Here is a 22,908-nt window from a genome sequence, read left to right on the forward strand (position 1 = left end):
ACAAAGTGGTCCTCTAGTAATTGTTGTTTCCCAACTGCTGTGTTCATTCTCAGCTTAAATGTATTTATTTTCTTTGTGATTTTTCCTTGCTGCTAAGTGCCTAGGCACTTAACAATTCCTACAAACATGTTTTGTGATTGTTTATTTATTACAGGTGCTGTAATTTTTTTTTTATTATTACTATAGAAATAGTAAATCCAAATGTTCTTGGCAAGTGCACCAAATAAAAATGCAGTTCTTCCTACCTTCAAGTATAAAATCATTCAAATACATCTCTCTGGGCATGGTCCTTTTCCAGATGTGCAAAGGGATTGCTAACCTTTTGGATTCAAAAGATCACAACTGGGATCAGACACACTGAGAATGCATTGGACATTGTGCTTCAGTTTGGTTCTTGTAGAGATAAGGTTGTAATGTTGTATCTTTTTATGTTCCGCTTTCAGTTTTCCCAGGAACCTTTTTCAGTATCTCACCTCCAATGTCCAGCCTTGCCTTTTCTCTTGTGAGCTCTCATCCATTTAAATTAGTAATCTTGGTCTACAGAGGCATAAACAGGAAATCAGAGTATTGTCCTTTCTGGGCAATGGAGATTTGCAAAATTCAATGATCTCTGCCAAGCCTCCCAAGTTATAGAAGACTCTTTATTTGAGCACAAACTTCAGTTTCCAGCATGTAGTCTTCCCATTAAAAGTTAGATTTTGAAGAACCACCTGAGTGACATAAAGTACATGATGAGCAGAAAGCTCATGCTCATTTTACTTCAAGTACTTTTCCAGCTGTGTGCATGTGTAAAAATAGGTTATGTACTTACACTATTCCTAAAAGTAATCCATAAATAACCTTCTCATTTGGTTAAGAAAGAACCCTCATATAATACACACATCTCTCTTTTGCATATAGCTTTTGTAATCCGTGCCTTGGATATTATCCTATATCTTATTTTAATGAATATATTTCAAGTTAAATATCTTTCTTGCTTCATCATCTTCCTCTGTGGTTTGCCTTTCAGTTTGTAAGGAGTTTTTTCTTCCAGGCACAATGTATAGCTATCTCAAGTTATATTGTAGCTGAGAGCCTTTGGCTTTCATCTCTTGTGATTACCTTTTTTTATACCTGTGTTCAGAGAGTGTATTCCATGCTTTGTCATATGCTAAGCAGCCAGTCTGATGAAAAGCGTGAATCATCAAACAAACTGGTACTTAAAACCAGGAAAATCAATGTTGCACTTAATTATCAGTACTCTCATTTAACCCCGGGTGATACTCTATTAGGTCCTGATTGAAGCTTCCAGCAAGTCTGTGGGCACCCCAGGAAACAATTAGTGGAGAGTGACTGTACTCTTCTCCAGAATGAAAAATACCATCTCATCACTGCAAAATAATACTACTTACTATTGGTGTTCCATCTCAGCTGATAAAAAGAATGCCCAGTTGCATTTAGATAAACTTCAATGTATCAGGAAGGTTCTAAAATTCAGTACCTTAGAAAGGCGTTTTTCAAATGACATCATAATAATTTTTGGTTTTCTTTATATCAAACTGCCAACCAGTGGTGGAAAAAAGATAATGGTATGACATTAATATCACTGTGGTATCCTAAAGATAATTCATGTTTGACCAAATTTAGATGTAACAAGTTCAACTGTTCTTCCTGTACTAAAATCAGCAGCAGAGTTTCCAAAGGGATTGGGGCAAAGTGGCTGAGTCACTTAATGAAAGCTGTAATTTTTAGGAAAAAAAAAGAGAGCTCAGACTATGATATTGTCCCATGACTAAATATAGGGGGAAACTAAGCCTTTCTGTCTTTTTTGTATGATTGCAGAGTGGTGAAATTCTCAGAGGATAAAAGGACCGATCTGGGCATGATATTTCCTGAGAGAAGGATGTTAGTTTCATGAATCTAAATATAGAGAGTGGACAAACTGCTAAGCGTCACTCCTAAACTCAGTATGAGAGAATTATAGTCACCAGGAGTATAAAATTGCTATTTGTGTAACGTCAAAAGAGTCCTGACCCATGCCAGAAAGAAAGAAGCCAGAAAGAAAGAAACCAGAAAGAATCCATTTTCAGAAAGTCATGTTATTCACTGACAGGAGCTCCTAACATAGACAGAAGGATGTGCCCTGCCATGTGAGGATGGATTTCCCGCAGAGAAGGTAGATATGTATAGAAAATGAGATGATGAGAAAATGCAACTTTTTGAGAACCCAAGATTCAAAAGATTAGCTGCAGAAACTGAATGTAAACAAAAAACATTCCACTCCAAAACTGTTTTTATACAGAGATCCAGACTGTATTCCAAAGCCTTTCAAACTTCTTTTCTCACTTGACATCCATTTCCAGGATGCGTATTACCAGGAAGCATAGAGCAAATTCCTCTTATTTTATTCTTCCTCCTCTTCAGGGCAAGAATTAGTTTTCATGAGGTTTTGTTCTTTTATGCTGACTCCTGCATCTCCTTGGTTGGTATCAGCTCACACTGAGCGTTATAGTAAAGCTCAGGTAGGTTACTTGAGAAGAGTTTTGCAGGGAGGCCTTTGCCTTTTGATTGAAAAGCAGCCTTTAGAGAAGGTACTGTAACTGCACAGCTTCTTACCCAGGGGGAAAAAACCTATAGAGAAGGTTCACATCAAGCAGTGAGTGTGAGAAATTCCCTTTCAGTCTAGAGGGAGGGTGGTTACTTCACAAGCTGGTGGTCTTCCCTTTTGTGCTGCCAACAGCTATCTCTCTTCTATTGACAAGACAGAGAAACCAGGACTACTCCGACACTCACTGCTGTCCCTGTTCATATTTTCATCCTGTGGGGAATCGGGCAAGAAGCTTGTCCCTCTCATTAAATGCAGAATTTGTCTGCCTGGGGCTGAGTGGAGTGATGTTGTATTGAACGTACTCCACTGCACTGAACCATTGCACTCAGGAAGGGCTTTTGAGTTGTATCCCTTTGAAATAAAAGGTTTGTTCCATCTTTACCAAGAGGGTTTTTTTCCAACTCCAACAGCATGGATCACTAGTGGGTTTTGTGTAAGTTGCTAGTTAGGGAACAGTTAGAGAGAATTATTTACCTCGAGGGAAACTCAAATAAAAATCCTTTCAAATCAAAAAGCCATGTCTGTTCTCTAATACTCTTTATTTTTTTTTAAACTTTAGTCACAAAATAAAAAAAAAATAATGATGAAAAGATAATGGGGAAATATTGAGATGGTAAAGAAAATAATTTGATGGTCTTAATGAGTTATATCACTGCTTTGCTTACCATCTTTTTCAGTTTCTAATTAGCAGATAATGGACATACACACAGGAGCATTTCCTCACACTGGCTTGTAGCAGAGCTCTAGGTTCAGCTGCTTATGATCCCTCAGCCAGTCCTCTTCTCTGCCTTTGGATAAGTAACTCCTCAGGATGCTATTGCAATGATTGGATATTTGGCCATTTCCAAAAATAATCCATTGTGAATGTCTCTGAGTTTGTAAAGGAATCATTTCAAACTATGAATCACTGAGATGTGCTACAAGGGGAAAACGATAGCCCCAGTCACAGTTAAATTTATGGTTAAAAAGCTATAAACCCAAGGCTTGTAGAAACAGAATTCTAATTTGGTGAAATACTCCAAAACCAAGATGGAGAACAAGGACAAGAGCTGCCTCTGAGCACCTTCTCATCAAGCAGCTGAAGCTGTTGTCTGTGGTTTGGGGTGTTCAGCTGCAAAGCTCTCCTGTGCTGCTCCCAGGAATGCAAGTCTTCAGCCTTCTCTCCCACTCAGTGTTTAGCAGAGCAAAAATGGGACACTCGCATCTCCTGGGAAGCATTCAGATCTTCTTTAATTCCCAGCAGATGCAATCAGCACTGGCACTGATGACCGTGACTTGGGTGTGTATTTCAGGCATGGTCTTAGGTGGTATCTTCTGCTTGCACTGCCTGCTATATCCACAGAATCTAAGTTACCATCATTAAGGCAAATGAGAAACTGCCCTTCCAAAACAAGATTCTTTTGCACTGCCTCCATATTTTGGTAGCATCAGCCACAACCTAGTCAGTTTTATTGAGATTGTTGACATCTTCAAATGGACAAATAAAATAAAATAGCTCTCCTGGCTACAGAAACTGCTGTGATTTACATTGAAAAAGCTCAATAGGCCCCAAGACTGTGGTAGAGCATTTGAATTACTGCTACACACCACACTTCTTCAGCTCCATCTGTGAATTTCAGGTAAAGGCAGGGAAATGTCATCCTATTTAATTATTTATTTATATGTGTATGTGTTTTTCTCAGGAGAAACACATTACGGTGTATCTGCCACAGAGCACAGAGCCAGGACATAACGTTTTATAATCCTTTTTATCCTCTCTTCTTTAGATCCCCCCAAAAATATTCTTACAAATTATTTTTCCGTTTTGTCTTCTTAATGTTTTTTCCTCCTCTTCCAGCCATAGTGGGATTATCTACCCTGTTCCTAATTTTTTTATTAACCAGACATGTTTTTGTACATTGTTACATATAGGTTGTTTTGCAATCTTCTCCAGCACTACACTTTTGTAGATGTAAATATTTTTTTCTGTCCTGGCATTCTTTAAACCTTCTTAAAATGTCTCTAACTGACATCACCACATTTTTAAAGTGCACAGAATGCTAAGTGTGGGCATTTGTCTGCAAGTATGTTTTATAAATACATGTCTGTGCATGGAGAAATGGGGTATTTTCTTCCATTATTACACATTTTTCATATATGATACGATATGATTACATTTAGAGGGACCTGAGGGTCCAGTGTGTTAATTCCTAGTGGGTGCTAGTGAATTCTAGGGAATGTGCAATCAGAAAAGACCAAAGCTTTTAATATACTTCATATAAATGTGTGGTTACTGAAATACATATGATTTAGATGAATGTGCAATTACTACTTGATTGAATGGCATACCTGATTTTATCTATCTTTAAGTAAATGTTAGGAGATCTGGAAAGTAACCTATGAAATGAGGTTAGGATCACTGAACTGTTTTAGATAAAACTGGATGGAATATTAGATTAAAGCAAAAGTTTTCAGTCACATTGTTCACTAGCTGGAAAATCAATTTTTGCATGACCTAAACAATCTCCCAGTGGGGAACTAAGTTCAGAAAAAAAATTCCTTCTGGAAAATTAAGGATCTTATAATATTCTTTTTCGTATTTCTTGCAGCACTTTCAAAGTGAAAATATTTTCTCTTCAAATCCTCAGTTTAGATCATGAGAAACAAAATTAAAATTTAAGAAAGAGATACCCAGTACTAATAGAAAAGTGCAGCTTTAAATTCTAAAAAAAAATGTTTCAATTTTTCTTTCATCTAGTGATGAGTTGGAGGAGGAAAGCACCTTATGCAAACTATGTTTTATTTGTTGCTGGCTGGTTTATGCTTTCAGTCACTAGCCCAAAATAATCAATTACTTCTGAAGTTCCATCTTTCCAAGAGTTATGATGAAAAACAGCTTAACATATTTAAGACTTTCATTAATTATTCCTACAACCATGGACTTATGTGTTCATACAGAATTTGGAAAATTGCAGGAGGAAAGCTGTCTTGCTTTTAAATATGGAACTAGAAGGAGGTGTTTGAGAAACTCATGAGGTGACCCATTTTTACTAGACACAGAGAACTTGTCAAAGCTGACCAAAATAAAAAAAAAAGAGCCATCAACACCACCAACACAAAAAAAACCCACCCCAAACCCAAAACATTGCAAGACCTTCAGAGAAATATTCAAAAGGCCTCATCCTGCTATAACTGATTCCTGAGCTTCCCAGCTGTTAAGATTCTGCCACCTTTGATGAATTTGTTTCACTTGAGCAGAAAGAATCTCCTCCTGTCTACCTCTCCCAAGAAGAATCACCTGTAGGGCAGAATATAAAGTGTTAGGTTGTTTTATGTTGGGTTTTCTTGGCAGGAAGTTCAGGTTAATTATTCTATGTGTTTTATCACATTCCTCAGGAAAACAAATGCCATTTTAGAAAGTGTTCTTGGTTCTTGATTCTGAAGTAATTTTAAAAATGCTATAATAGGAAGTCTGTTTCTTTAATCTTCTTTTTGTGTTTTTGTCCAACTAAATACATTGTTTTGGCCACTGGAAAGAAGAGAGAGAGAAAAAATCAATAACAGGAGTTCATCATATAATTTCCTCGTCAATCTACTCAGAAATTAGCTGTCAGGTTAAAAACAAAAGAAACAAACAAAAAACAAACAAAAAAACCCACAAACAAGCAAACAAACAAACCCCAACCAACCAATGGAAAAAAACACAATGTGCATTCACAATGGGACAAAAAAAACCCGAAGAAAAATAACAAAACAAAACACTGGAAGAGCTTATCTGGGACTTTGCTGTTTATATCCTTGTGGCTGTAAATCTGTAGAAGTGAAAAGCACTTTGACATTTCATGGTAGCGATGGTGTCTATGTAGTCCTGTGAAGACATCTCCAGCAGCATGTTCAAGGCCGAATGCCTCAGATGTCTGCCTGCTGTGAAATTCTGGGAACTGTCAGGCAAGCACATCACCTGGCATGCTGGGAGTCCACCGAGGATATTTTTGGTGCACCTGCCCCTGTTGTGCTGGAAATAGGAACTGGTGTGAACAGCATGGCTGCAGACAGATGCAAAAGGCCCCTGATGGTTCTTGTGGCTCCCTTCCAACTCAGATTATGCCGTGATCTGTGAAACTCCTCCCTCCTAGGGCTGTGCGCTCATGGAGCACAGCCATGGAGTACAGACCTTGTTCCTGGAGAAACCCTGGGCTGTACCACTGATACAATCCAGTTTAAACCCAGAAAAGCAAAGCAAGCTAAGTCTCTGTGCATAAACCAGAAAGAATTTAGAAGTTTCAAAATATTCCCAGAAACGAGATTAAAACCAAACGAGGCTAGATGTTGATGCCAAAAAATGGATGTATTTTATTTAATAGTAAAAGAGGCAAAGAGAAGAGAAAAGAAAGAAAGAAATGAAAAAAAGAAGTGTGTGTGGGGGATGGGGGGACAGGGAGAGGTGACAGGGGTTAGGTGGAAGCAAATCACCCATCCGAGGGTCCCAACAAGGTCTCGTTGCTCCCCTCCATCTGGTCTGCTGGTGGTGAGGGTCTCCTGTCGCCGCCGTGGCCACGGCGCCACTCGCCACCACACCACACACCAGAGAGTGCAGAATCCCGTGGATTAATGTACGCTGTGGGCCAGGTGGGAATGGCCACGTGCCTCCTCTTGCAGGGGCTGGCTTGACACACTGTCCCTTGCCACACTGAGGCTCTGTTGCCTCATCTCTGGTGCAGGGTCTGGGGACCCCTTTGGGGGGCCCCTGTGATGGGCCATGTCACCCCTTCTGCTGTGGATGAGCTTCCCCCCCTGGGTGAGGGTCCCTCAGCTGGGCTCCTCTGCACAGGGGAGGATGGGCGGTCACTGCGCCTCTCACCAGAGGCGTTTCCAGCACGCACCCAAAGCCTCTCCTCCCTCCCCCCTTTGGTGCAGGGGGTCTGTGCCAGCCTGGCAGCTGATTGCCCTGGGGCTGTGGTCTCCACCTTGGAGGTGTTAAGCCTGTGCTCTGTGAATGTCCCCAGCCTTGAATTGTTATCTTATCTTTGTCAGCGAGCAGTGTAAGGCCTCAGTGAGGGCCCCATTCAGGGTGCCATAGTCTTCTCTGCAGCTTTTGTAATACAGTTTTAAAAGTCCTTCAAGAAAATGTTTAAGTCATAAATTGTAATATTCCAGTCTCTGACAACCACCCTTTGCCTTACTGGGCATCCCTGGCACTGTGGCAACACCAGGGCAACACTGCTAGAGCTGTGCCTTTTGCAGGTACTTTTCCTACTGCCCTTACCACAGAACAAACATGTCACAACCACTTGGGACACCTGAACCCTGCCCTTCTCATCCTCATCAGCTGAGCCCAAACCACGGAATCTTAATAGTTTCAAGCAGTTTTCCTTCTGGCAAAGAGCTACAGAAAAGTTTAATCATTTTGGTCTTCCCTGAAATGCAAGCAGTCCCTCTTTATCTAAACTGGCAGACTGTTTTTATTTTTCCTTTTATTGGTTTTATGACATATTAATTAATTTTTAAAGTGCTTGTATCTCTTGCATGTTTTAGTGGTTCTTTAGATGTTTGTGAATCTAATCTGAGCACAAGTTAGGTGGTCCTCATGTTCCAGGCCAGATTCTGCAAATTGGTTTAATTCACAGTAAGTATTTACGCACCAGGCTAAGAGGCTGGATTTTCAAAAGAACTCAAGAAGCTAGACTGTGTAGATGCTTAAAATTCCACCACAAATGATACAGCAGTAAGATGTTGAGAGTTCCCTAGTTTTCAAAACAACATACACAAAAAAAAGTTATTTGTCTTGGTAAAAGAAGAGAGAATTGGAAAAATCATCCTATATTTGCAGACACTAATTCCTGGAAGTTGCACTGCAAATACTCCTGGATTGATTGTTCAATATATTCAGTGAAAACCCAGTTCTTCCTATCAGTAATACAGAATTGCAAGTCTTGTGTATTCTGCTGGCAGATAAAGTTTATCTGCCTTTGTTATCAAGTTTTCTAGATTTTATTTTTCAGAACTTGAGTAAAACTTGTTTTTCAATCCAAAATAATGTTCAGGCAAATGCATTTTCACTTCTAGTTTAATTGGAGGCGAGCATGTCTGGTTGGCTTTGTTTGATGGATTTTTCAGTTCCTTGAAGTTACAGTGGTTTGTGATGTCTTTTACTTGTAAGTAAAGGCACAGCCAGCTTTTTCCCAGGCCTTGTTATTCTATTATAAAGTTACATAAAGGAGTCAGTGACTATTGGTAATGAGCAACAATCAATACTGCTATGTAACCAAGTCACCAGCTTCTGCTTCCTATCTTTTCATTTTGTCTTCAAAGTCCCCTTCTCTCTGCAAGTATTCTGCCTGTGCTAAATAGCTGCTGGTGTTGAGTGGATACAGAAACAGTGAGGTTGGCCCTACAAGGTCATACAGATCTCTAACTCATCCCTGTGAGGGCAGGGCTTTAGCATAAGCCATGCCCAAGGTACTGGATTAGGTTTGCACTTGGATCATAGGCCAAAAGGGTCCTGGTAGTGGGCTACATGGGTAAGGAAAAGCTGTGCTACTACTGATGCTGGCTGCAGATAATGACTCACTTCTTTCCAAGCATGATGCACCACAGTCTGATGTGATCTGCAGCACTTCCTGAGAGACCCATGGGTATTACGCCAACCTTAAGATAAAAATTGAGAGAATGGTTCTTCAATTCCACTTACAGAGGGGAAGGTTTCAGCTGTGTATTGAGGAAATATGTTACTTCCACAAAGTGGTAGCATTAAGGAAAGGTCTCCATCAAGCATCTAAAATGCCCTGTATGCAGCTGGGAAAGAATGAGGACTGGAGAAATGGAGAGGAAATGTAGAAAATTGAGTCAGGAGATTTAAGACCAGAACTGAGCACCATATTTTTTCCCTTTTCAGCCAATTAAAGAGATGATTTTGAAATCCCTAATTTCTTTTAATCTTTCCCCTTTTCCTCTTTAGAAGAATCACTCTGTCTTGCATGCCCTGTTAGGAACTTTGTTCTGTTTCTTTGTAGTCTCTGGCACATTCAGGACCCCTGCCTTTCATTCTTATAGGTGACATTAACAGCCGTTTGTCAGGAATCTTTCTGTAGTGACATCCTCACAGAAACACTGTAAGAAGTCTGCTGCTCAGGCGAGAATTATCAAGCAGCACAGAAGGCAAGTATTTCAAAATGGAGTCAAAGCTGCAGCGAAACATTTGCCTCGAGCTAAAATAAGCCAGGTAGACTAGAACTAAAACAATCACATGGTGCAGACACATGCTGAGTACATGTAGCATTGTTATTTTATCATAAAATCGTCCCCACTTCATAGTGTAATGTAAAAAAAAAGCATGAGCTATGCAGCACTACTGTTCTCTACTCTCTCATGGCAGACTGACACCCTGTAGTGGCTCAGGGCTCCCCCACTATCATCCTGGTACACATAATAGAAAGCCACTCAGAAAGACTCATCATTTAATATGCCCACATTGTATATACTCACTATCTTTCTGATTTCAGTAAGATTTTTAATTTTTTTAAAATTTATTTTAAAGTCCCACTGCTTTGTTTCTCTCTCCTCTTTGTTTTTAACCTAAACTACTGGCTATAGGAGTTTTCTACATAGTGCCCAGCAAGGTAACACAGGTGAAGCATGATGAGCTCCAGCTGAAATTAATAAGAGGACTTTTCATAACAACAGGAATCCTGGCATGCGCTTAGGAGCCTGTGAACTGGATGGTGGCTTTTAAGCCAGAGACCTGGTGTCTAATTCCTCACAGGCAGTGGGAGGGTAAGCTTTTAATCTCCATCAAAAGCGCTCTCCTTGTCCTGGGTGTGGACCTGTTGAGTGGGTGGTGAAAAGGGAAGAAAGGCCTGTCACTTCTCCAGATTTCCGTAAGCTTCCTGCTTCCCCTTCATGACAGAAACAGTAAAAGAATAGTTTCTGAATGACCTAAAATACAGGAATTGCTCTTGTCTGACCTCCCCAACTGGCTGGTTCAAAGGAGGAAAACTGTGCAACTGAGAGATGTCAGAAGAGTAGATGAGGTGGTTTTTCTTTTTTGATTGGAAGTATAGAGGCATAATAACACTTGAGCATATATCTTTCTGAATTATATTAGCCCTGGGGAGAAGGACTTGTGCAGTCTTACTGTGTACATTGTTTTAATTGTGCAGCAAAGGAGGAAAAAAATATATATAAATACCTACCTTTACCACCTTTAACCCCGCTTGTCATATATAAGGAGATCCTATCATTAGAGAGCAATTGAACTTGTTCTGGTCATACTCTACGTATATGAGAGTAGTAGTTGTTTCTATGATTCCCATTCTTAAATGTCCCAGCAGTACCTGAAAGGACTCAAAGTTCAGTGTAAATGTTATGTGCTGTCTGCTCTATATTGATATTGGGGTTGCATATTCCCCAGTAGCAAAGTGAATAATTAGCACATGAGAAGTAGTTATTTTTAATAAATGGCCTACAGTGCCAGATTGTCCAACATAAACCTGTTGGATCTGTATGCCTAGGCAGCACATATAGTCATTGGGGCCATGGCCTCAAGAATTCTGATACAGATGGGATAAGGGTGGTTGCTAAGTAGCTGGAAATCTGGAACCTTGGAGGAAGAGATGATTCTAGAGTTGTGCTTCTACCTCAAATTCACCATTGATCCAATTAGCTGTAGGGGATTCTCTGCCTCTGGATGTGCTGCCAGATTAATAACATTCAAAACAAAGGCTCTGAAGAACAGTAGGCAGAGCATAGTCTCATATGCCCTGCCATGAGAGTGGAATTTCCTATCCATTCTAGTAAGGATGATTGCAATCATGTCTGTCTCAAGTTCTTCTTCCAGGCAGACTGAACATGATCCAGTGAACCTGTCTGTGTAAACTGGTGCAGACCAGCTTGTCACACAGGAAAAGGTAGTCTAGTTTAGCAGAGGAGGCAGTGCAGCACCCTTAGAAAAAGTTTCCTAGTAAACCCTGTAACACAGCTCGATTTGGCTGAAAAGTTGGTCTCTAACCCTCCTTTGACCTCCTCGAGAAGAGGTGAGGATCTGGCTTTTCATACAGGTGTTATTGAGAGGAGGGGATGGAGACTGGAGTCTACCTGCCTGGCAGGCCACCAATGAAGTTCACTCTCTGAGTGCCAGGAGGGAGAGCTGACTGTCAAGAGTAGGATGATGACCCCTTTTAAATTAATTTACAGTGGTCCAGGTAAGATTAACAAAGATAGCCCCTGAACTTCTTGCTACTTAGTGATGAAAGGAGCAAAAGCACCAGCAAATTTAAAGATCACCCAGAGTCTGAAGAGTCACCCTCACTGAGTTGGCATTTGCCCAAATATGGGACACGAGGAGAGAGGAAGGGTATTATGGGATAGCAGTGTGGTTCAAAAGAAATAGATTAATTGACTCCTTTCCTAATAGGAATAATGGGGTTGAATTTCCTTTTTCTTGAAGATGCAGCTTTCCAGAGTCTGTAATGCACTCTTAACAGCTACACTGGATGATCCCAGAGGTCTTTTCCAACTCAGACAATTCTGTGATTCTTAGACTCTTTCCTTCCATCTGTCATGCAGTTATCAGATGAAAGGATAGTTGCCTGGAGCTTGAAAGTGAAACTTTCTTTACCTTAGAAGTACTATTTCTCACTCCTCTTTGTCATTTTTTGAATCACTGCAACATGCAAAACTGCTAACCTTAGCTCTTCTCCTCCTAATTAGGTAACAGCATTAAAACTCTTTATTAATGCCATCCCTCCCGGGTGGCTGCAGATATATATACTTTCACGGAGTAATTGCTTTCTGGGCCTCATTTTAATTGGTGTCCGTGGGGGGGCCTGTGGAATTCCTCGGCCTTCATCTCCCACTGGCTCATTGTGCCCGTGACACAAATTTAGAAACAGGGAATTGCTTTCCAGATCTGCATCAGAAAGAAAATGTAAGTGAGGGGAAAAAAATTAACGATAGTTAGTAGATGAGATCTAAGAGGAATTAGACTGGAAGAAAACAAAGTCTTTCACTTTGGTTCCTTCTTTTACTGGGAGAAAAAAAAATGCGAAAAAGTTTTCTGGCATTTCTGCTTTCTGTCTTTTGCCTAACGTGGTGCAGCTTGTAACTAGGTTAACCAGATCCTGAAGGAACGTGAAGACCGTTTAAAGCAAAGCTTAAATAAAACCTATTTTGCAAACGTGACCCACAGCTTTCTAGGTCCTTGGAGTCTCAGGCAAGGAATGTAACCCAAATATGAAAGGAATTGCATCTTCCAATTCAGACTTTGTCAACTTCAGCTCCAGAAAAAATATTTCAGCTTTATTGAAAGTTCATATTTTGTTGAAAATGGACCCTTTTAAAGGCACTGAAAGAAATCATTTGCCTGAAGAAAACATTTCTGTCAGAGGAACTCCAAAAACGCAACAGGTTGGAAGAAGAATATATGTTCATGCTTGATTACACAGAATATAGTCCAGGAGGGTTTTATGCATAGAGACAATTCTTGGGTTTATGCTTAGACTTTTTGAGATGTGTGCTTTAGCTAGATATTTCAAATTAAATGAATAGCAGTAAAATGGTAATTGTATTGTTCTTATATGTCTTCAGAGTTAATATATACTAAGATGAACGAACTAATTCATATCCATCCAAGCTATTGTTTCAGGCAGTAACTGCAGACACTTCTACTCTGTATAGTGTTCCAATTAATGTTTTCTAAATTATAGTCACAATCATAAGGACTGGAAACTATAATTTTTTCAAAAAAGTGTGCAGCTACAACAGCATGAAAAGAAATTCTGTCTCATTTCAACATTTTAAAATAAGTTTTGTTCAATTTTTTTGTATTAACGCAGAAATAACTTCATAAAACTGCAGGTATATAATTGCCTCCTTTGGATTTTTTTTTCAACATCTCACAGTTTTGACAGTTTTCAATTAATTGCACTGGAACTTAATATACATCCTTCATTCTTCTTCCTCTTTTTTTCTCTGTAAGTCTAGCTACTGGAGCAGAGTTTCACCACAGGCTAAAAATTCCCCAGTGCCACACACACACAGACAGACAAGTTTCTGCACCTGAGTGTCAGTCCATGGTAATTGTGGAACTAGTGTTTTGTTTCTTTTCTCCAACAAAAGGCTGATTACTGTTGCCAGCTCTGTGCACAGTTGGGTCTTTCTAAAGAGGACAGTAGCTTCTCATCACGTCTATCTAATTAGGCTGATTGGTTCACAGTGCAGAGCCAACCTGATTGAAAGGTGTGCTTGGCTCAGTGTCCTTATTTCTAACTGCCTTTTTTGTGTTAAATGAACCTTTGCTGAGGCCCTTTGTGAGCCACTCTGTCAGCTTGAAGCAAAGATGCATGACCAGTGTAATGCTGAAGAAGTAAAACCTATCCTGCTGATTAGGTGTGGGTGAGCTATGCTACAAATACTTCAAGGTCTTAGTTTTAAGTTGTGGCTGCATTGAGAGAAAAAAACAGCCTTTGAATGGAGTTCAAAGATTAAGGATTTGGAGAGACATTCACAAAACAGGGATCTAAACATGGAGATTAGTGCAGGCTGAATTCACCCCTTTTCCACTTAAAGATAGTTTGGCCATCCCAGATTGCTTTAAATCTGTATTGTAGAAGGTATAAACAAAAAACCCACTGTCCTTGTTTTAGGGGCTGTAAGCCTACAGCTGATATAGTTTTAGGCCCCAATTCTTGCAGCCCTTTCATAACCCAGTGATCCTGTTCAATTCTCCTCCAGGGCCAGAGACATTTGCTTAGGACCATTGACCACAGAAACGCAGCTTCCAGTGTTGCATGAGAAATAGATTTTTCTAGTAGGAGTATCATGAGAACACGAGGAGGCTGATGATGAGTTACACAGGAGCAGCAAGAAGCATGAGACAGGGCTGTGCCTGGAACGAGCTGTCTGACTTCTGTGCTGCAAGACCAAGAGGGAAACGGGAGAGAAGGAGGCTGCATAGTGTGAAGCAGAATTCAGATGTTGGTTAATCTTTTACATCCTAAACTTAGAGATGTTTAGATTCATGAGATTTATTCACCCCATAGTGGTGGACCAGGAGCTAACTCTCTGTTGCCTGTAATTTTTGTAATCAAAATAATTATTTCAGCACACAATGCCTAGAAAAGCACTTGCAGCATTCATATATATATATATATATGTGTCAAATTGGATTTTGAACTCTCCTAAATGTGCAATTGCTCTACTCTCAAAGAATCTATAGCTCCTACATTACTGCCTTCAAGTTATCCATTGACTTTGACAAGCAGTCACAGGAATGCTGTGCTATTTAATATGGGCTGTGAATTTAATATGGGCAAATGTTCCTTTTTGTTGAACCTTGTGATGCAAATGTCTCTAAATATCTCTAAACCTGAAACTATCAAGTGCTCTACTGGGTTCAAGTTCTGCTACGGTTAAGTAACAGTTAATGTCAAGTGCATTAAAATTTGCAGAAATCATGTTCCTCTAAAACAGATGAACCACCTGACAGATTTACATCAAAATCACAGGCACTTTTTGCAGTTTCATTTGATTGCATGCGAGAGTGTTTCATAATCCGATGTTCTGCTGTGCAAATTTAGAGTGCTGCCATTAGCTTTGAAAGCATTGCAGTAAATCCACCATCCATGTATCTGACCCAGCAAAACTAAACCCCACATTCCTTTTCAGAAACTAAGTTGTTAATATTCTGCTCTTTTAACTTTGTTTATTCTTAAGGGATCCAAAAAAAAAAATCAAATTGTTTCATTTTGGAAGAGAAGGAAGATGTTACAGCTGAAGCACTGTGCAACATTTGATCCATTTTCCATTTCAAATATACGTTGGTATGTACAGCTGACATCCACGAAGAATTTTGCATTGAGAATTAAAAGCTCATTTGAACACAGTATTCTCAGTGCATTACCTCCTTTTATAGAAAGACCACTACTCATGAGTAGTTGTCTAGAAAAAGTCTTACTTCAGACACGTCAGATAAGAAATCAAAGCATTGCCACAAGCACACTCCTTCTTCCTGTCATGCACCCACAAGACTTGACGAAGTTGTAATGACTCAGGTTTGAAAGGGCTTGTCCACATCATAAATGTTAAATACTGAAGAGATTTGTCTGAAGAGATGAGATAAATTGTGCACAACTATTGCAGTCAAAGGCCAAGGTAGATTGTGGCTGGGAGAGGGTAGTTTGCACTGGTCTGAGAGTGAGGGAGTTAGGAGCTGTGTTTGGTGTCTCAATAAGTATTATAGGTATTGGTTTTCATGCCTACATGGCTTAAGGCCATTACAGCTGAATATCTGGGCTTAGGGAAGGCTCAACAGTCTAATAGGATATGTTACATTGTTGAATTAGAATTTCAAGGAATAAAAAAACACCTCTTCAGTCTGAATAACAGATCTTCATGCTTGCATCAAGCTGAAACAGCCAATGAGCCTATGGTGCATAGGTGTTCCTTTCTAATAAATAGGAAGCAGTTTTTCCTCTCACCTCCATCAGCTAATCACTGACCAAACCCTAGCTTTCTCCTAAACATGTTTATAAATCTGCCTGCAGTCCGTTCCTGAGTCCACATGGTGTGAACACAGACACATAGGTTCTGTCAAACACATTGATAGACAAATCACCCTGTAACTCCATGGTCTTTCCTTCCCCACCTGGGGAAAATGGGAAAACCCTCAAGCAGCAGCTCAGACGGACGTGCTCACATGCCTTTAGAAACTGTCCCCCAAGAAGGCTTATAGTTGATGGATTTCTTCCAGATCTCCAGTGAGTCCTTAACAAAGGCCAGGATACCAGCAGTGCACTTGCTGAGCAGCAATTCACCTCCTCCACACTGGGAAAACTTATCCTGCTGGTTATCTAAGATGGCAACCATGCTGCTTTACATCTGCCAATAAATCCCAATAGAGATTTGTACTTGTAGTATAATCTGAGTGAAAAAATAGTAGGTTAAATTTGTTGGAGAGACCTGGCAAACCATTTGTTAGATAAGGTGCCCAATATCAAAGCTGCTGTTGTGGGGAATATATAAAATATTTACATGTCCAGGACAGATAGTGCAGTAAGAGCTGATAACTAAGGTGACTAATTAAAGCAGAAAACCCTTGCTTCCTGAATTAACATATAACATTTGAATGGAATTAATAGGAACCCCTGAGGCTGAAATAGGGACATGGCTTTTAAACTGTGCTGAAATGCACTGGAATAGTTACACTTCTTTGTGAGACAGACTATATAGAAAAATATAGAAAATAGGAATGTGTGTGCTAAAAACAGGGACTGTCCTTTCTGCGTTGGAATGTCTGACAGCTAAAACAAACTGGTTTGGCTTTGTCGTTTAAAATAGTGACAGATATTTTGTGAAATTGTTCCCTTGTGGATAGATTCTTACAAAATGAGAGCAATGATTCCATTAATTTGTGTCTCATCTGTGGTCCCAGGTGATGTAGTTAATATAGTTTCTGTAATGTCAAGTTAATACTTGTTCCTCCTTTTGGTGAATTCTTCTACAAACTTGCCCTCAGCTCATATTATACCCTCTGCTAGTAGAGAAGTTGAAACTTGGGAACAGAGATTTTAGGCTTGATCTAAAATAAAATTTATAAGATCTAAAAAAATGAAACTTCCACATATGTCTTCAAATGCAAGTTGGGTTATGGCTCCCCTGCTTTCCAGTGGGGGGGCCAACCCAATGCCTGGACATTTCACAGAATTTTCCCTCTTCTTCACTTTTGTTTCCATTTTCTGTGTGAAGAGCACAGTCCCACAGCATCTCAACTAAAGAGGATGACAAGGTATTTCAGCTGGAGACAGTGGGACAAAGTTGCCAAATGCAAACGTGCTGTTGACATGGATAATGCTTCCCAAGGGGCCTGGTCCTCAGCCCAGGGAGCCTCTAGGCGGAAGATGGAAAGAAGTAATACTCATCATGAGAATATCTAACTCATTTCTTGAAACAAGCTGGACATCTATGCAGAGAAAATGTATGCTTTCAGGGAGAAATTTCACCTTAACTTTAAATACATTTTTAAGCATTAATCACAATTGATGAGCTTAACTATTCAACAGAGCAGTTATTTGTATTCTTCCATCCCTTTAGGAATTTTTGAGAGGTCTTGTCAGAGATAAAATGAACACTGGTGTAAAACTCTGTTTCACAAAATAATGTTGTATGTTTCAGGAGATGCTTCTCTCACAAGGATGGAAAGAAAAATATAATTAGCATAATTTGGTACAGTCAGATGGTACAAAAAGAACTGGGAAGAGGTAAGCACTTGAGAGTAATAAATCTAAGGATTTTCTTTTCTATTTTTTCATTCCACGTGGGAAAAAAAAACAACAACATAGTTAAAACATAGAATTGATGCTGATCACTCTGGCTAACATCTCAATGAGTTAAAACTTCAGGGATGTTTGGCTGTATTCCAGTTTTTTTCAGTTCTGTGCTCTTTTAGGAATTTTAATTTTTCTTGGATAATTAGATCTCTGACATTAGACGCATATAATTAACAGGGAAAATGGCTTGCATGCTGACTATAATAGCACTGTCTGATCTGTTTGCCAGATAACTGTTATGACCTGGTTTTTTGGAATCATTTTATTCCCACAGATAGCAGCAGACATGCCTAAGTGGAACCACTTCAATTTGTTTGAAAGGATCAAATCCTGGGACCTTTTACTGATTTCAGTGGTCCCAGGATTTTGCAGGCATCCTGAAAATTTCCTTTTAAGATAATCCTTCAAAATATTCATTTTTTTGCCAGTTGAATGTGAATACTCCCCCATGTCAATAGAATAATAGGACTGAAACTTCATGTGCAAAGCATTGCTCAGAGATGTTTCTTAAAATTGTCACAGAAGCTTTTACTGTAATTTTCAAAATGTGCCTCTCTGGGTGTGAGGGAAATGTGTTCTCTTTAAACTAAAATATTAGCTTTATCTGTCTGTTGTTAACCAAAGTTCAGGACTTGAGTGTCATTCACGTCTTTTGGAAAATTGTCCCCAAGTCTTTTTTAATAGCCTATTTACCAACTGCTAAATAAACACCTGACAATAAAGGACTGGAAAAAAATGTTTTCAGCTGCTTGTTTCTATGTCTTTTATGCTACTTACAACTTACTTTTTTGCATTTAGATCAGATAAAGTTTTGGTTCACAAAAATAAAGCTTTCACTCCTGATTTTTCAAGGAGTAAAAAATATGGCTATGAGGTGAGTGAAGCCAGCACCATATTACTTTTTATTTTTGTTTCTGAGCATGAGGTCTAGGAGAAATTTTTAGGCGACTAATAATAAAAATTTAAAAAACCCAAAACAAACAAACAAACAAACAAAAACCCCACCAAAACAAAACAAAACAAAAAAAAAACCAAAAAATATACCAGCCAGAAAAATAGGCCTAAAGTGTTTTGGACCAAAGTGGTGGTAGAATTTTCAGCTGAGTGCTTGATTATGGTCCAACTTTTTTGGTCTAGGCCACAGGAAGGCAGGTTTCACATCTGTGGCATAAGAGAAAGGTCCATTAAGCATTTTTGAAAAATCCTGGGATGATCTGAGTACATTATTACAGTTCATGGAGAAATGGCTGTTAAGATATGTTCCAAGCACCCTTATAATTCCACTGGGTGCAATGGATTAAAAAAATAGATCACAAAGAATTCAAAACCTTTACCAGCTATCTGCAGCTAAAGCATGTCATCCACATCACTCTGCATCCTTTGCTTTTCTATGTGGGAGATAAAAACATATTTCCTACACAAAGATCACATAAGAGGGTCAACAAATACAGAGCAGATTTTTTTTCTAAATCAGATTGTTCTCTACTTTTGATGTATGGAGTCCTCAGTGCAGTGATTCTTTTCCCCCATCTCTCCTGAGCATAACTCCCTATCATTCAACGTCTTCAATACATGAAGCCACTACTGTGATAAATATGCAGCCTGTGAATGTATGTGGATGGGTGTGTATATATAATTACTGATTAGGTTCCATCTTTTCATTTCTATGTCTTTGCTTAAGATATCAGGTTTGAAAACAGCAGTGGGCTTCTTTCTAAAAAGAAAAATGGTTTTCTACTTCTTCCTCCAGTTTCTAGTAACCAGTGCAGAACAGAATTCTGTTCATCATATCAAACTGAGAGGAGGGGAGCAGCAATGGGAGAATTTTGGTGATAAAATATTTGAACTACGGTCATTTTATTGCACAAGTTAGATTTACAGTGCCACTGGCATTGAGTAAATGCATATCCACTTTTTAAAATGTTTGTTTGTTTTCTGTAAAATTTAAGACCAGACAGAATCTCAAACTATCTACTAGTTGCTGTACAAGCTCAAAATAGAACAATACGTAGCTGGAAGAGCTCGCAATTTACATACAAATTTTCTGTGTTTGCAGAAGTTCATATCAGAGGGCTGATCACATCACCTCCTCTATATTCCAGTTTGATTGCTAGAACTTTCCTTTTCATGTTTTCTTGTGAATCAAACCCTTTTTCTGACAGAAAATATCTTTTCCTAATGTCTCATCTCTTGAATGTTGAATGTGGAATGCAGAGTCAGCTAGATTTCCTTGTGTCTGGACTTCCAGAGGAAGGCCCTAGTTTGAAACAATCCCTTACATTATGAGATGATGGATATCCCTTCTGCTATAAAATTCTGCTTTCTTTAGTTGTTGGTCTATTGAGTTTACGAAAGTCCGACAACCTGCACTCATTTCTGTTAGTTCTGCTTTTGGCTAAATTTCAACCATCCTGATGCTCATTTCTCAGTTTTCTTTTCTTTCCTCATGGTCCAGGTAAAGAGGCTAATAAGACAAAGAAGTATTATGGATTAAAAATTAAAATAGAATTTTAAAATTATGGAGATATATTACTTAAATCATCATTCATGTAACTTTAAGTGTCTCAGTTATCTTACCAAAATCATTTTGTCCAATTATATGGATAAATCTCCAACCTACTTCAGTACTCTGCTTATTCAATGTCTGAAATCATGGACCTCAGTTATTAGGCATGTGAATTTGAGATACCCCTTTCCATGGAAACAGCAGGAGAGATCCAGCTCTTACTGTGTCCGGTGTGCAATGCCATTCTGCCTGAAGAATTCAGACAGCTTCTGAGACATCAGAATGACAATTATTGACAGGTTTTACAGCAGGTGGTATGACTAACAAACATAAGGAAACCTTGAGCGAGTCTTTCTTGATTCCAATGAAAATATAAATAGTTATGAATGAGGAAGGTAAAAACATACTTTGGACAATTTCCCCCTCATTTTTCTTTTATTTCTCCTTTTTTATGACATTTGCACTTCTAGAATCCTGAATATCTTTGCTAGTAAAATCATTTGCTCTTGCAGCTGAGCTTGACCCTTTGAATAATAAGAGGCTGTGATATGTAACTCTCAAAAGAAGTGGTGGCTCCCGGATGCTCTGTGTTGAGATTTCAAATGGACATCAGTGATCAAATCCTCTCCTATTGCTTTAAACATCAAGATGAAACAATGGTTTGAAATGAAGAACAATAAAAGTAGGTGTTATTTCTATGAAGAAACCAGGTTTTAAAGGTTCTCAACTACAATACTTAGTAGTTTAAGTACAGCTTGTATTCTTAACAGTAAGATCTGATTTTTTCTATGTAAATTGACCTGAATACTATAAAATAGTATATTTCATAGGCTCATGGGATTGTGATAGTCTTGTCTTTATTAAGAAGACAAACTTACCTTCCTATTATCAGTTTTCACTGAGCTCTAAGACTTTTTACTGCTTCAAATAAAACAATACAAATCATTATAGATAATCTCTTGCAGTGTTTTTAAAGTTTATGTTTTGCTCAATTAAGATTTTATTTCCGTTTCTATTTTGAATTGGTAAATATATGCAGAGCTAAAAACCCAGCTACCATCAATATCTTTCAAATTTTGCATCTTATCAAGAATCATGGAATAAACCAAATATGCTTGGTCTGCAAGATATTCACCTTTTCATCTAATTTATAAGGGACTGAACAATTACTTTCTTGATTCTTGTTTGAGAGCTGTGATAGATCTTTATAGTAAGTTACATAATTGTGGGCAACCCTCATCATACACACTTCTATTCCAGTTGACACATGCACTAATCTGATAGAGTGAAATGTTAATCTTGATAATAATTTCTTATATTTCTACAAAGCTTTTCATTCTTTAATGTCCAAAGGCATTTGAAAGATTTGCTGTGCACTACTGAGTTCTACAAACCCTGTAGAAAAGCACCCTGTCCTGACCAAGGTCATCAGCACATTGAGAATTCTTTTTTTCTTCCAAAGCAAAATATGTTAGTACAGCAGTTGCAGGTTTGCAGTCAACAGTGAGGTTCGTTTTGCATTCAGCATGCATATTTGCGCCTAAATATTACAGCGATAAGCGTGCTCTAACTACCTAAGACAGGAAATACTGTGCATGCACAGCCTGTTAAAAATTGGTGCATACCCGTAAGATATCTAAAGAAAAAAAAAAGCAAACGATATAGATATGGATATAGATATAGATATAGATCCTTGTGTTCACCACCAGTTATGCTGGGAATGCTTGCCAGACCTTATTTTGGATTCTATTTACAGTCTAAGCAAAACATTGCTCTCAATGCGTTTTCACTGACATTAGTTAAGAAATAGCTCATGATGATGGTATTCAATACCAGAGCAAATGGAAAGAACAGGAACCTGAAACAAATCCAGTAAAACTCTGCAAGCTGTAATACCCAGCTCATGCCTGGAAAGAATAACAACCAGACAAAGGAATTTAAGGAGCAATTCAGGTCAAGGAAGGTCTAGGGAAGGAAGAAGTGATTGAAGCCCCCTTCTATTAAAAACCTTTCAGGAAAAAAAAAAAAAAAGCCTGAGATCCAGCATGGTTACCCTGTTGGGGCTTCCTCCCACCACATCCTGGAAAATGCTGAGGATAAAAGAGACATAGACCTGGATGAGACGGTATGATTTTGTGAGACCATTTTGACTGCTACTGAGAGTCACGAGGAAGAGTCTTAATGACTATCCCAGGAAACAGAAGTGAAGCAGAGTCTAGAAAGAGTAGAGGAGATTATGTTATTTATCATAACCCTATTATCTCCTTCGATTTTTTGTGGCATGGATACTCTGAAAGGGCTTAGTACATGGCTAAAACAGCACTGCCTCAACCCATTGAACTGGTTCAGGTCATTCCTGTTATAGTCATATTGGATCAAATCAGTAAATGGCTATTAAAAGGCAGGAATTTCTAGGAGCATCTGTGAGTTGCAGGAAATGTTGCTACTGATTCTTCTTTTTATATCACATTCCTATAAAAAGTGAGAAGGAATCTTATTGCCAGCAGAGATGT

The sequence above is a fragment of the Corvus kubaryi genome, unplaced genomic scaffold (genome assembly GCF_017639235.1).
Source record: "Corvus kubaryi isolate FWS band 111438036 unplaced genomic scaffold, C.kubaryi_AGA036_p1.0 37398, whole genome shotgun sequence".
NCBI classification, from domain to species: domain Eukaryota; kingdom Metazoa; phylum Chordata; class Aves; order Passeriformes; family Corvidae; genus Corvus; species Corvus kubaryi.